The 16457-nt window shown below is 41.0% G+C and overlaps 1 long non-coding RNA gene across 1 annotated transcript in view; it reads left to right on the top strand.

Moving 5' to 3' along the window:
- Window positions 1-2939: 2939 nt before the first annotated feature.
- Window positions 2940-16457, top strand: part of LOC115029568 — a 163803-nt gene continuing 150285 nt past the window's right edge. Inside the window, exon 1 of the long non-coding RNA XR_003835127.1 lies at window positions 2940-3446. This is a non-coding gene — a long non-coding RNA (uncharacterized LOC115029568). The remainder of the gene's footprint in view (window positions 3447-16457) is intronic.

Raw genomic sequence — 16457 nt, 5'->3', positions numbered from 1 at the left:
GATGCATGCATGCAGCCAAAAGACTCATACATAGAAAGTAAATGAAATGATTCTAAAATAGATAAAAATACATACTAACAGAAAAATTAGCTTCCTCCTTTGGAAATAGCCTTAAATCCAAAAAGAATGCTGTTGGTTGTTCCCAGTGCATCCAAGCTGCTATTCACTAGCAGGCAGAGCCTTCCTGGTCAGTCATTACTACAGCTTGCAGTGTTCACAACTCAGTGATTACTGGTGATTAGTTTCCTCCATCAGTAGCTGGAATAGCAGCTCCTGGGACTATGGGCTAGCCAATGGGGAGGAACCTTCCAGGTTGTTACTACGTTGATTTCTCTATGTTCTGTGACTCATATTTAAGGCCTACTACATAGGATGTAACTCAAATTTAATATTATAAACCTCAACATAATCACAGGGATTATAATAATAATTACATAATAATATTAGTAGGCTCTCCCTTAGGGTCAATGGCTAAGAAAGCCCATTGACCCTAAGGGACTGTCTACTAATATTATTATGCCCAATGAACATAATATCAAGTTGCTTCTATGTAGTTATTTATATACCCACAGATTAATGTGGCTATCAACCTATCAACTCTCATCAGAGAAGCTTCTGTTTGCAATGTGTGCTGGCAAATTTTAGGTCACCTTGACACAAGCTAGAGGTATCTGAAAGGAAGGATCCTCAATTGAGAAAACACCTCAATTAGATCGAGCCGTAGGACCTTTTCTGCCATACCCACTCCAGTGAAGACTGAGTCCAAAAGCAGTCCCGAGACAAAGAGTTTCACAGAAACTCAGTCTCCTGGAACCTTGGCACGAATGCTCAAAACCTGTCCCTGCATTAGTCGGTGTATGGATCTGTGTGCTTTCTTTCAGTATTGTTTTATTATAGGTGCCTCCAAGAAATGATTTTACAAATACCTAAATCAGGGTGAACTTTACTGCCTGGCCTTCACCAGTGTCCTAGGCAGTCCTTGAGCTGACCCTGGGCTTGGAATTTCGTAAGAATGTTATGCATTCAGATGAAATGCCCCATTGTTGACAGTAATCACACATCTCACAGTTTGCTGGATAGGAGCTAGTAATCTCAGGGCTAGTTCAAAATAGTAAATTTAGAATTCTCATTACAGACATGAATGGCAGCCTACATTACCTGAACCTGAGCTCCTGCTTCCCTGCCCTGTCTTCCTTTAGTGTTAAACAGTGATATGCAAGCATAAGCAAATAAGTCAAAGAAACCCACCCTGTCTTCCCAAGTGGAGAAGAAAGACTGGAGGAGTCAGAGGTTTCAGAGCACTGCTGAGAAACACCATTATCTGGACAAACAGGACAATTGCAGACATGAGCTCAGTGGCTGCCGTGGCCTATACAAGACATTCACAAGATCGAGGTCAAAATCCATCATTGGGGTACAGCTCACCAAGGCCCTCTCCTAGTTAGGGAATTACTAGAAGTTGATGGTTGATGTGAGCAGACGAGTCAGCTTTCCTCAGGGATGTGGTCCCTAGTAGGCTGCCCATGATCCAGTGAATGGCCTTACACTCACACACATATTGGCAACACTAATTAGTGTCAGTGGGTTCAAAAAGAAAATGAAGCAGGGAAGGAGACATGAATATGGGGAAGGCATTAGAAGGAATGGCATAGAGATGGCTTTATTAAAAACATACATACATACACATGTGAGGTTTTCAAGAAATAGATTAAAATATGAAAATTAAAGTAAAAATAGAAAGTTAAGCATTAAAAACTATGTGAACACAAATGAGTAGTAAACTAAAATTGGTATTGTGTTCAATAAACTAAAACGGGATTATATTCTCAGCCAATGCTTTTTCCTGACAGAGAGCCAACACCCTGTTTATTTCAGCTCTGCTGTCAGGACACCGAACCTCATTCTGTCACAAACTTCCTGTGACCCATGCAGCCCCTCCCAGGCAATGTCAGGGTTCCTGGCTTCTGGATCTGATTCAGATTTCTTAAACTCACTTCTGCTATGTCCACGGCTTGCATGGCTTGGGGTCTGATGCGCTGACCCAGAAGCAGCAACATGGTACTGGTTCTGCTGCATAGCATACTTTGTGTTTCTGAAGGGTCTTTTGCTCCTCAGCACACTAGCAGAGGTGGAAGGACATGCCGTGTGAGCTTCCTAACCTTAGGGTTCCTTACCCTCTGAGTCCCTTACCCTTTCTCTGAAGCTATGACCACGGGTTGCTAAGCTGCCCTCCTTTGCTGGAGTGAGGTCAGCTACTGCCTACCTGCCTACCTCCGATCCCGTGCTATTCAGAGCATCTCTGGATTTCATTGGTGAGAGTGATTATGGTAAGGGAAGGAGATATGGGGTGTCGAGAATGTGTCCATTTCTAATTTCCAAACCCCTCAGTGGTTATTTGTTCTGCCAAGGACAGTTCAGCCTTCCGTTCAGGTCTCCTGCAGCACCCTGTGCCTTGCTGAGTGCTGGAGCAGAAATGACTCCAACTCATTTAACAACACTTTCCACGATGATCAGACACACAGAGCAGAGCCAGCTCTGGGCTCCGGGCACCTAGCACAGAGCTGGCTACAGAATCTAGGCCCAACCTTGAGCTGCCTGGAGAACCCTCACAGCCAGTGGGGTTCATCTACAGTCACTACTGGTGCTACTAGGGTAGAGCATTCTCTGAGAGCCTGTGTCGGTGTTTTCGGAGTAGGCTTCCTTTTCTTCCAAATGGAGAAGGTCCGTTGCCATCTAATATTTACTTCCCTGCTTCAAAAGCAAGATGTTTATTCTGGGACTTAGGGTAAAACCTGCATTTCACAACTTACCTTACAACGAGGGCTCTCAGGGTGTTGTGTAGCAATTTCCTCCCAGATGAAACCATCGGTCTTGGAGGGGAGCTCCTTGAGACTCAAGATATTCTTTCTATAACTGGAGACTGGGTGTTATCATGTAGCTTTAGCTGTCCTGGAATTTGACCAGGCCAAACTCCAGCTCACAAAACTCCACCCACCACCTCCACCCCACCTCCCAAGTGGGGGTGGGGGGGCATTAAAGCTAAGCACCACCAGGCCTGGCTCAAGACTCAGTATTCTAAAGGGAAGTTCTTTAAGCCTCAGGAAATAAGCAACCCGAAAGCTTCAGGGAAATCCCTCAAACCGACCAGATGTGCTAGGCCCCTCCCTCTTCAAGCTTATCTGAGAGTAAGGCCTACACAGAGAGCCACTCTGTTCAGACTGAGCTGCGGGGAAAGAGGCAGAAACCAGCACAGCTGCCTAGGAGTGGCAGAGACCAGCTGGGCTGCCTGGAAGAGGCTCAGACCAATCGAGCTAGCTGCCTGGAAAAGACACTCTGAAGGGCTGAGCAGCCTGCAGGCTGTGCAGTGCGCTCCAGATTTCAAGCTGAGAGCTTGTCACCCATGTTAGCTTTGGGTGACGCAACACCTTTGAGTCACTTCTGCTCTCGTAAGTAACCCCACACCCGCATTCCTGAAAATAACCCCGAGAAAATTCATTGGTTCACCAACTTGGATTTTGATGATATCCAAACTTTGGTTCCTCTTTAGCTCTCTATCTGGGGTGAATAGACATCTGTTCAAGTCTCCTCTGGAGTAGTGTCAGACAACAATGGAGAGATGTAGGTTCGAGCCTGGTAGGTAGTTTCTCTAAAATCCTGCATGCACCTCGTTCTCCTCTTCCTTCATCCTCCTGCCATTATCATAGGGACATGGACCCGGCACCAGCAGCCATGTAATTCAGGCGGTGAAAGTCCACACCACCAGGGGTAGCACAGTGAGGAGGTGGGAGGAGTTGCATTCCTCTGAGAGGAAAGCCAGTGCTTAACTGACTCCATCATGTGCAAAAGAAATAAACTTCCTTCTCACAGTTGCGACAGGTCTTCTGTTCTCACAGTTGTACTTAATCTAAGATATGAAATCCGTGTCTAATTATCACCAAGACTTACTGATTTTACCTCAAATTATGTTCGGCTACAAGAGAAAAATTGCAAAATTCTAGCTTTACAGATCTTAATTGGCTTTTAATTGAAATTTAAAAATTGGGCAGCAGTCAGGGCCAAAAATGGTTTCGGATGCTCCACCCCGCCACATGGAAAGATGATATTTATAGCCAGAGAAGAGGAAATGACATATGGAAAGTGGAAGTGAGGTACAGAGATAGTTTGATTGGTTGAAGTTTGACGTTTGCCTGATTTGAACCTGATTTGAACAGTTGGCTGCCTGGGGTTGGCTGAAGGTTGGCTAATCTGATTGGCTGAGTTTCAGGTAATTGGTATAAGAATACCTTCCAGTCTGTTAACACACAAAGTTAGCTTGCAGTTCGTTATGTATGGAGAAATATTTAGGACAAATGTGTCTATGGAGGCGACTTTAGACTAAATGGAATTCACTTAGCAGTCCCAAATGTGTCCCCTCTCCTCTCTACTTTATGATCCAGACCTAGTTTAGACCCTTGTCATCTTTAAAAGTATGAAAGTGTTTCTCAAGTGCTGTTCAAATCTCCAGGTGTATACCCTGCAAATTCAGCCTCTACTAAGTGAATGGTCTACTTAAAAGAAACCCTCACCTTGCCATTCCTCCCTTTGATTATAATTCTTTCCCCAAAAGAACAGCTTTCTGGTTCATATCTTCTAGCTCACTACACTGCCCAGGCTGATGAAGTATCTTCTACTTTCCAGATTAATCCCTGCCCCATCCCCCCTCATAGACTGAGGTTGCTATCTTCATTCTGGAATGAGCTGCCTTGCTTCTGTTCATTGGTTACCTTTTAAGATAAACTTTCAGGTTTTAATCTATTAGTCTAATTCTAAAGTATCATTTTGGTTGCATAATAGATGCATCAAATGTTCAGAATATGTCACACAAGTTTAGGGATTCTAATTTGTTATTCAGGTTTTTATACATGTACTATTATATATCTGATTTATGTGTACTCTTAAAAGCCTACTTTAAAGAGAAACAAAAATAAGCTGTTTAGTTTTACTTTTACTCTCATAGGTAGATCTTCTGGGAAAAGAGCACTAGGCTTGGGGGACCAGTTGTCTGTTCTGTTATTTCATCTTTGATGCTCCTAACTGAAGCAAGGTTGGTCTTTAGCTCCTTTTCCTTTATTATTATTATTATTACTATCCCTACAGCAGCACATTTTGTTACGTGTTTCTCCTAGTTCATAAGACGCTCTGTGAGCTTTGTATAGCTGATGCATCTTTTAAAATTACTACCACCGACTGTTGGAATACTTTTAATGTAGCCACTGAGTCAGTCCATACTTATTGGATGTATGTTATAGACCAGCCTTGTTCTAGATCCTGTGGACTGAGGAGTGAAATTTTCGAAGTCCCTGCTTCGCTTAGCTTCATGTGGCAAGAGGCAAGTAAAGGATGAGGAAACAGAAAATGTAAGTGAAGTTTTAGCTGCGATTAAGTTCAATGAGTGAAAATATTTCTGAGAGGTTTTGAGGCAGCTCCTTGCACTGAAGATTTTAACACCCTGAAACTCACTGTGTAGCACAGGCTGACCCTTTAGAATGAGACATTCTAATGACAATGAATCATGACAATCCTCCTGCCTCAGCCTGATGGGTTAAGGGGTCACAGCAGTGAGTCACTACACCCAGCAAAGAAGGAAAATATCGAAATGGTATCATTTGAAACAGAGCTGTGCTGAAGAATGGTTTTATGCTTGTTAACATATACATTTTGATATGTTAAACAGCAGTGTGTATCTGCATATATACCTAACATATGCATGTATATTGATTGCACACACACACACACACACACACACACACACACACACACTTTTTCTTCTTTCATCAGAAGATGGGAATCCTTACTAGTAGAATAAAGTCGATGTAGGGGCAGGCTAATGAAGCAGCATTCCTTCCTTGTCCTGTTATCTTACTCTTTTATTAGAACACAGAGGCTATTTTGTTCTGCAATTGCCTACATAAATCACTATTTGCTTGGCACTTTCCATACTCGGTTGCTTAAGTGTCCCTCTCGTGTGTCTCCTGTACCTGCTCCTCTCATTTCGGAGCTGAATGCAACCCTTCATGAAAATCCTCCTCCTAAAATAGCATCAGCCTCCTTATTTGATTCAGCTGTGACCTCTGAAGATCCCTCCTGTGTTCTGTCTATGCCTGACGCAGAACCATCCTTTGATTGGGACTCAATCTCCTTTTGTCTTCAATCCTTCCTTGGAAAACTCCATGAGTGCTCTGGAATGTCTTCCTGGACACCATCTTTCCTCCCAAGTTTCCAATGAAAACAAGCCTTCTCTTTCAGGACCAGAAAAGGTGTCATCTTTTTTTTCCCCCTTTGCTTTCCTGTGATCACATGCAGTCCACTCTCCCATGGTACCATCTTCATGAAGGTACTTCAGTTTGGTTATGCTATTTTTTCTTCATTATTATAAAATCCACGCAGTAGAGCTGTGAAACTTTCTACTTATGAAAGTGGCCTATAATCACTGTTCTCTTTCCTTGAGATTTTTTTTTTGGGGGGGGGAGGTTGATTGTAGACTTTGATTTAGTCTTTTGCAAGAATTTTGCCATCCATGTGATTGAGGGTTTCTGTAATTAGTACCTTGGTCTTCAATGTTGGACTTGAACTACTTCAACTCTTGTCTTCTTCTGGCATGTCTGTGTACTTAGACTCTTTGTACCCAGTTCCAGTTCTGATTCTCGCCTTATTTGGATTTCATTCTCATTCATTGTTCTTCATCTCCATCATATTCTTCAACTTTTCACATGCCTCTCTTCTTTGACCCTAACAATGCATGGTGGGAGGTCCACATGCCATTTTAGAATCTCTAGGTTCTTGCCTGTACTGTATCTGTCTTAACTCTGTCTTCCCAACCAACCAACCAACCAACCAACCAACCTCTTTCAGCAGACATATTCACCTTGAATATATATTTTACCATCCCCTCTTCCTTTATTTCAGTGTTTGAGAAGGAGGTATTTTTCTTCCTTTCTGCTAAAACCAAGTCCTAGACTCTTGACTCAGAATATTGTCACATCTTCGGCCTCAATGCAACTTGTTTAAACTCCCTGCACCTTAGATTTTATATTGTTAGCTTCCTACCTAGCCCCATAGCCAATTGTTTAATCTCCTTCTACCTTGGACTTTCATTTTCAATGGAAAAGAATAACACTTCCCACAGTGTTGGTATGGAGAGCAAAGTAAATCCCAAATGTATCCTACACAGTGATGGGACAAAGAAGGCAGTAAAGAAACATTAGTTACGAGATCAGACAAGATGGGGAGCATTCAAGATGGTATGGCTGTAGACAAATGGCTCACAACCATCCATAATGAGAGACAAATGGCTCACAACCATCCATAATAAGATCTGATGCCCTCTTCTGGTGTGTCTAAAGACAGCTACAGTGTACTCACATATAGTAATAAATAAATCTTAAAAAAAAAAAAAGAAACCTTAGTTCCTATACTTCTCCTAGTGGCGTATGAAGCATACGTGACTTACTTCCTACTTTCATGTTTGCTGTCCAGCCCCTTTGGCCTTGTGTATGCATATGTTTATATTCACTCTGCTGTAAGCTGTAATCAAGATTCCCTCCATTGTTAGGCAGTGAGTCTCATAGCCTTGCACATCTCCAGACTGCATTTAATTCCCTTATTTTCCTTTTATTTCATTATAAGGTTTCATCTTTCTCCATTTTTATAAGAAAGTCACTACCCTACTTCTTATTACTCCCGTGTTTTCCCTTTTGGAGTACTGATTCCTCCTTAGATTAGATCATTGCTTGCCAGTTTTTTATTTCTACACCTTTTTTCTTTTTGTTTTGTTTTCTCATTCTCTTCAGGGCCACTGCTCTCACCTCTCAAATGATTTCTTTGACTCTGTGTACCCCAGGGCCTATTCCCAGGTTTCCAGCACCAGTCTTTTTTTTATATATATATACTTTTTATTAGGTATTTTCCTCATTTATATTTCCAATGCTATCCCAAAAGTCCCCCATACCCTCCCACCCACTCCCCTACCCACCCACTCCCACTTTTTGGCCCTGGCATTCCCCTGTACTGGGGCATATAAAGTTTGCAAATCCAATGGGCCTCTCTTTCCAGTGATGGCCGACTAGACCATACATTTGATACATATGCAGCTAGAGTCAAGAGCTCCGGGGTACTGGTTAGTTCATAATGTTGTTCTACCTATAGGGTTTCCAGCACCAGTCTTAATGCGCATGCCTGTGGTAGTCCAGTTTTGGCTGCTATGAAAAATAACCAATAAGAAATTGGTGTAAGCAGGGCTCAGCATGTACAAAGTCAAGATCACTTCTGCAGACCAGCCAATTTCAGTTCCCAGCACTCATATGGGGAAGCTCACAACTGCCCTTAACTGTACCCCCTCAGGAATCCAACTGCTTCATCTGTACCCCACATATATACTCACACTTATATAGAGAGTTGAAAGTAAAAATAAAGTCTTTTTTGAGATTAAGAAATCAATTTAAAGGAGGAAATTTATCCTGGCTTCAAGGCTTCAGAGGTTTTTGTCCTCCATTGCTATGGGCCTATGGCAACATAATTTCATGGCAGCAGGAGCAATGGTAAAGACAGCTGATTACCTCATGGGAACAAAAGGAAAGGAGATGGGAGAAGAAGAGAGAGGCTCAGGAGAGCTATATCCTTAAAGGCATGCTCCAAATAACAGACTTCCTCCAGTTTGGTCCCATCTTCTAATATCACCTTTAGCTGTGAACTTATCAATGAATGGAATCATTAAGTTAGCACACAACCAATTCAATCATTAATGATTAGTGTCACCAGCTGTTAGGAAGCCTTCATTCAACCTATGAACCTTTGGAGATGTTTCATAATGTTATACCCTGACCTCCAAAGGCTCATGTCTGTTTCATGACCAAAAGAATCTGGTCTCATCAGTTCTAGCCGTGCTCAAAAGTCCAAGTTCAAAGGCTCCTCTGAGATTCAAGGGAGACTTGTAGCTATGAGCCTCTACACACACACACACACACACACACACACACACACACACACACACACACACACACACACACACACACACACACACACACACTCCACACACACACACACACACACACACACACACACACACACACACTCATACACACACTCCAAAACTTTATTTACCCCAAATACAACTACAGACTAAAGAAAGGAATAGGAAAGTAGCAAAAAGAATTGAATCAAAAGATGACTGAAGCCCAACAAAGAAATATTCAGTCTAGTACTTTCATACCTGGCATCCAGTACATGTGGTCATGGGGTATGAGCTTCATAAGTATGGGAAAGCCCCACACTTATGGCTTTGCCACCTTCAGTCAGCCCATCTTCTCTCCTTGACTTGCATCGATTGCTGATTACAGTCCTCCTGCACAAATTTCCTGTGATCCTGTCCTGTTACTTCCCAAGGACCTCCCCTGGGACTTCAACTTCATTCTCATATCTTCACATATCACTAGTTTCAGGTGGTCCCTGAAAGGGCTCCCAACTGCTACACATAGCTCAGGCTCCCAAGCCTTCCTTTGAAATCTGAGTGTTTGATTGTCCTATCTTTTCCTTTCTATATGCCTGCATTCCATGTATGTGTGTCATGTGGATGACACTGAGGTCTGCTGGCAGCATAAGTAATGAATCGCTCAATTCTTTTGGCCTACACATTTGTGTCTCTGGGGAGCCAGGTGGAGGAACATTTCTGTACTGCCCTTTGTAAGCACACTATCCTGGAGGTACTCCCAGTGGGAAGTTTTTTAAGACAATTTACTCTTCCATACTCTAAAGCCTGTTATGTTTGGAGTCTGGTAGATTCTAAAGATGCCCTTAATCACTGCTCCTGTTGTCTTAATGCCATGTGTTTGGCTTCTTTAGTAGTGCTGACCTCTTCAGCAGCTGTGGCTTCCTCAATCCAAACTTTACATGAATCTTTCTTCTGGGCAAAGTGCTGAGTGTTTCCAACCTTTCTGCTCAGCTTTTTGTACCTGGTTCTTTCTACAAAGTAATTTACGCCATGGTATGAATGCAGTGATACCTTCAAAGTTTCTGTAGTAGATTAAGAAGTCTCTCACATTTAAACATAGCCACATACAAAGTTGTCGGGAGCACAGAAGTCCTTGTATCTAAAGAGAACCATCAAGAGGACCAAGAATGTTAATCATGTAGTGGTTTCTCTTCAATGGAGGAGATAAAAATCAAATACCTACATTCCATCCAGAAAACTGACAGTGCATTTTGTTAGTGACCTGGTGACCTTTTTCTATCTGTGGAGGCATACCTTACCCCCCTTTTACTATAGAGGGAGACCTCACCCAAATTTCCCAGAATGACTATCCCAGACTCTTTCATCCCTAGACCTTTATCCATCCTTAGAGTAAATGTCATATGTCACATATATGACCCGATGAATTCTATGTTATCAGTTAAAGACCACACTAGATTCTGGATCTTTTAGCTATAGAAACCACACTCATGGTCACATGTAGTCTGTAAAACATCTCCATATAGTCACACCTTAGGCTTTATTGTGCACCTGAAATTGGACTGATTGTTGTTTGGAAACCTTTTCCCAAGATATACTTGTTTTAAATATGCTGACAGTGAGCTACATGACATTAAATTTCCTGAAGTCTGATTCAAATTAATTAAGATAATCTATACTAGGTGTTTATTCTTACTTCTTCTCGAGGTTTGCTTCCCAGCCTGGATAGCTACAGGGACTCCATCCCCTCCCCCTCCCCTCCTCACCAAGTCTCAAGAGACTCTCTATATATATATCTCATATATATATATATATATATATATATATATATATATATATATATATGAGATTCTTGCCAGAATGTGCATACATGACCCACAGATAAATTGCACTAGAATCTTAATTTCTGTCTGAAACATCATGAGTACAGTCCTTGTTGTCTGCTTTTTGTTAGCATTGTATGCTTCTGATGTCCAACAAGAGTCACTCATTAAGTTCCACATGTGTTACTGTCTGCTCTTCTCCAACCAGCTTCTCTTTTCTAGACTTTTACTGCAAGCCAATCTTAAAAGCTTCTGAATCACGTAGTCTGCTTAAAGTCACAGTAGTAACTCTACTTGTCAGAACTAATTCTGTATGTGAGCTTTGTGTTTCTGAGATAAAATACCTCTGAAAACCAATGTGAAGGAAGAGAGACTTATTTGGTTCGATGGGTTCAGAGCTCTTAGTCCGTGGTCAGCATAGGCTCAATGTTCCTCGGTAATATCTCCGTGGACACTTGTGCTCATTAGCATATTCCCTTCCCCCCCAATACATATTATAATGATGGGCTCTTTGTGAGGGAGAATTTTATGGCAGTGGGAGCATGAGGTGGAGGAGGATGCTAATGCCTTGGTTTTCCTGAAAGGGAGAGAAAGGAGAGAGAGAGAGAGAGAGAGAGAGACAGACAGACAGACAGACAGACAGACAGACAGAGACAGAGACACAGAGAGAGACAGAGAGAGGCAGAGAGAGAGACAGAGAGAGAATGAAATGGCTGGGGACAGAACATACCATCTAAAGGCAAGCTCCTTGTCTCTTACTTCCTTGAACTGAGTTCCCCTTTTAATTCTCCATTCAAGTGTGAACTCAGAGTTCCGCATCCAACTGCATCCCTACAGAGCCATCATTTAGAGACTAAGCCTTCTATACTTAAGACTGTGGAGAACATGCTAAAAATACACAGAACCAAATAATGTCCCAATTTTAATACTTTTAAAATAAATTTTGCATTTCATACTCTTAATAATTTCTCTTTTAAAAAGCACCATTTGTTTCCCAAGATAATCTTTTTTTTGGTTTTTCGAGACAGGGTTTCTCTGTATAGCCCTGGCTGTCCTGGAACTCACTTTGTAGACTAGGCTGGCCTCGAACTCAGAAATCCACCTGCCTCTGCCTCCCAAGTGCTGGGATTAAAGGCGTGTGCCACCACGCCCGGCCTCCCAAGATAACCTCTTAAAGGCTTTTACAAAGTTACTCCGCAGCTAATCAGTTGCCTCATTCCATTAGTTGCACTATCACAAGTTTGTATTTTTCTGTAGAAGTGGTTCACAATGCCAACACTTTACTCCAGATGTTGAATACATCCTCCCTATGCCTTAGAGATCTGGTCGTGACCTCTTCTGTCTCCATGGGCACTTGTACTCATTAGCATATTCCCCTCCCCCAATATACACCACTACAAACATCTTTTATAGAAGAACTATATTACTAGATGGCTCCCCATCCCCCATATACTTCCCAGTTCATAATACTTATACTTTGAGGTTTCCCACCTCAAGAGCTCTTGGTGCTTCCCATGGTCTCCCAGCATTATCAGTTAATGCTGGTTATTAATTACAGCTTAATAGTGTCCTGACCCATTTATCTCAATTTTGTTACTGCTTTCCTCGTAATGACCTTCATTTCAACCAGGCTGGAACACTGCCATTCCCAAAGCGTTCCTTACATCTTTCTGCTTCTGTTAATGCATTGTGCTGTCCCTTTAGAGTGAATACTTTTTTTGATGTTGCCCATTTTGAAATCCCACTCTGTTTCAAACCTTATCTAATCTTATCATTTCCCTGATGTCATTTAGGTTCTTTGTCTGTCCCACAACTTTAAGAAATTTCTATCCAAGGGAGAAGAAACACAGCACCCCTCATAATAAGCTATTCTTATGTTTCTTAGAAAACAAGGTTAATAATTTGTTCGTTTTTTTTTTCTCCCATTGGTGCTTAACACTCTATAATTTATACCACAAATACTTGTTGAACTGGCTCAAATCTGTAGTGGAAACCTTTATTAAATTCAAATAAGATGGTTGATTTAGCAGAGAAAGAATAAAGTTTTGCTTGTTCAACTTTTTTTCTATGTAGATATAGTTGAGAAAAATATGGGTCCTCCAATGCAGAAGTCATAAAACAGTCTATATTAACTCAAAAGTAAGTGGCTGGCCAAGAGTGGACAGCAGGAAGAGCACAGCAAGCAGGAGGCATATTTAGGACATGTTTTCTTTAGGCATTGTCATGGAAACAACATCTTCAAAACAATAAAATCCTGACTTGAATTGGTAAACAGCAGGGATTAAGTTTAGCATTATACTCAGTTCCTAGATGCTCTCATTTCTTTTCCTGTTAGCATGCTAAGGTCTTCTAACAAAGGCAACTTTGTTCTGCCTCACAATTTAAGACATAAGGAAGTCATGGGAGCTAGATCTTAAAGCAGGTGGTCCAGCTGCATCTGTAGTCAAGAAGCAGAGAGCAAGGAAGGCATGCTGGTGCTCCAGTTTCTGTTCTCCATTCCATATAGTCCAGGATTCCAGCCAGGGAATGGGGCCACCCACAGTGGGTGAGTCTCTTCACCATGATTGACCATAATCCAGGTAATGCCCCCAAAACCTCTCTACAGGCGTGGCTCCTAAAGAATTCTAGACTCTGTGAAGTTGTCATGGAATGCTATCCATTACATTGGATAAACTACAACTATTAAAGTAGAAACCGTTAGAGTCTCTGATAGAAGTATACATACACTGAATAACCACATTTCATTCATTTGACCTTTAGTAAATTTAGTAATGTGTGTTATATTTATAATTTGTAATGTTTGTGCCTGTCATTCATATTTTCAAATGTTATCTCTTTAGAGAGTCTTTCTATCCCCTTATTCCTAAGTAGCCTGTGCCTGTCATATTATTAACACTTTAACTTTTTTCATCTTCATTGTGTTTCTAAGATTCACCTGCATTGTTATATGAGGATAGCTCATATATAAATGAATTAAAATATCAAAAGTGTTTTATTCTTCTCTGACATGTTTGTTATAAAACCTAGTTGTTTGGTAGCCTTTTGAGTTTAGGGATATTTTTGCTCATCTTGGCCATATCATTTTAAAGCACTCTATTCTTATCCATACTTCTTCACTGAAAGATGCACTGATCTACTATATTTCCTACCTTCTCGTAACATATCCTGTCTATTCTGTAAGATGGTATGGCTTAAAATTTCCCAAGAAGTAAAAATGGATTTGTAACTCAGGTCTTTGTTGCTTATTCTTTCCTTTTAAGTCATGGCCATTCTTGTTCCAAGTGGGTCCTCGTTGACCTACTCAGCATCATTACTGGGAACCAGAAGATGGTATGTAATTGAATTGGTATCTCTGCTGTCACCATCAATTTGTGTAGGAAGAAAGGCTGAGGAAACACAAAGGCAGAACCTGTAATTGAATTTGGTTACTCCAAAGGTAAAACACAGTAGCAATTTTCAGAGAGCATGGCAGGTCAGTTGGTGAATGGGGTGGGCATGAGTGAGATAGATTGCCCTTGAGTTGGGAAGGGATTACGAAAGCTGAACAGATGGACTTTGGCTAACTGAGTGCTCAGAAGTCCCTAACACTGTAGCTTTCTCAAGGTCAACTGTTCTAGCTAGGTATTCAAGTACAATGAACAGTGAATTAAAAGACAAGTAGGGGATCAAGAGAAGTGGGTTCTGGTCCCAATTTATCTAGTAAATATGAACTAATAGCACAATTTTTTTAATCCCCTTAGGCCACAGTTACCTCATTCTTAAAATTGGGACAATAATAAAATCTTTTTGTTGTTTCAAGCTGTAAAAGGACCAAATAATATATTGTTTTTTGTTTGCTGTGCCACTATATAAGATATTTATAAGTTAACATTATTATTATTCTTTGATCAAAGCCTTATCCTAGCAATAACTAATTATTTTAGTTAGCTTCTTTATTCCCTGTAGAAAGCATACCATAGAAAACTGTCTACCTCACATTATATATATTTAGTTTTTAACCTCCTATAATTATGCATTTTCATGACTGGGAATTTACTAACTCAAAACCAGGAAAATGAAACTGATGTCTGATAAGGGTCTTTATATTTTAGCATTTATCTAGCCATAGAGAAGGGTGATGTTTGCCTTGATAATGTTATATAGATGCTATTTATCTGTTCTGTTGTGTACACTCTGCTTTTTATGGAGCTGTTCATTTAAATACTAATTCTAAAGGGGTCATGTGACTAGACCGTATACCCTTATACATAAGTTCTCAATTATTTTCTTTTCTACCCAGAATTTTTCTCTTCCACTGTTTTTATTTCTCCATATCTTGGTTCATTTCATGATAGTCTGAAGTCCTTTTAATGCTTTAATGCTGGCCTCAGTTAGCCATTTAACAGAAGGGCTGAATTGTTTAAAACTCACTTCTTTGAGTCATTTCATAAACTGTTGGAAGGCCAACCCCACTCAAAGGCTTCAGTTTATTTCCTTTTGTGTCATCTATTTTTTTATTCTCAGAAATATGAGTACCTGGAAAATAACAATTTGGGATTCCAATGAGTCTGAAATCCATTATCTTTTAAGGACAATGTTGTCATAATTATTTTCCTATTGCTGTGATGAGATACCATGACCAAGGCAACTTATAAAGGAAAGCATTTAATTGGAGACTTGCTTACAGCTTTAGAGGGTGAGTTTATGACAATCAGGGGGAAGCATAGCAGCAAGCAGGCAGTCCTGGTGCTGGGGAAGTAGCTCAGAGCTTACATCTGATCTATAGGCATGAAGAAGAGAAAATCAGATTGGGAATGGAGCAGGTTTTTGAAACCTCAATGTCTGATTCTAAGGACACACCTTCTCCAACAAGAACACACTTTCTAATCCTTCACAAACAGTTCCACTAACTGGGAACCAAACACTCAAATATATGAGTGTATGGGGACCATTCCCACTTAAACCAACACAAGGTCATAATGTAACACACTCCACTTGAGGTTCTGATTTATACATACGTCTCAGAATAATTATCAGTAGCATTCCAGTTTTGCCCACAAAGATGTCTTAATTTGGACAATAAATGACACCACCACCTTATTAAAGACAATATTTCCAAAATAACTTTGTTTTAGTTAGAGTTTCCATTGCCACAAAGAGACACCATGACCAAGGCAACTCTTATAAAGGACAACCTTTAGTTGGAGCTAGAATACAGTTTCAGAGGTTCAGTCCATTATCATCATGGCAGGAAGCATGGCAGCATCCAGGTAGGTGTGGTGCTGGAGAAGGAGTTGAGAGTTTTGCCTCTTGATTCAACTGCAGCCAGGAGAGACTGTCTCATAGGCAGCTAGGAGGAAGATTTCTTCTGCACTGGGAGGAGCCTGAGCCTAAGACCTCAAAGGCCACTCCCACAGTGACACATTTCCTCCAACAAGGCCACACCTATTCTAATGTGGACACAACTCCATGTGGGCCATGAATCTAGGGGGAGCAAACCTATTCAAGCCCCTATAACCTTCAAACTCTTAAAACTGGGGTTAGAGCAAGAAATGACTTTGGAGTCATTCTGAGCCTCTCACATGGACACTGAGGAGCAGCTGTAGTGGTTCTGATCACCAGACAATAGTGTTGCCAGAATTGGTCCTGTAAATTTAATGAGCCAAATTACT

The sequence above is a fragment of the Mus caroli genome, chromosome 16 (genome assembly GCF_900094665.2).
Source record: "Mus caroli chromosome 16, CAROLI_EIJ_v1.1, whole genome shotgun sequence".
In the NCBI taxonomy this organism is placed as follows: domain Eukaryota; kingdom Metazoa; phylum Chordata; class Mammalia; order Rodentia; family Muridae; genus Mus; species Mus caroli.
This window is presented reverse-complemented; position numbering and strand designations above follow the sequence as displayed.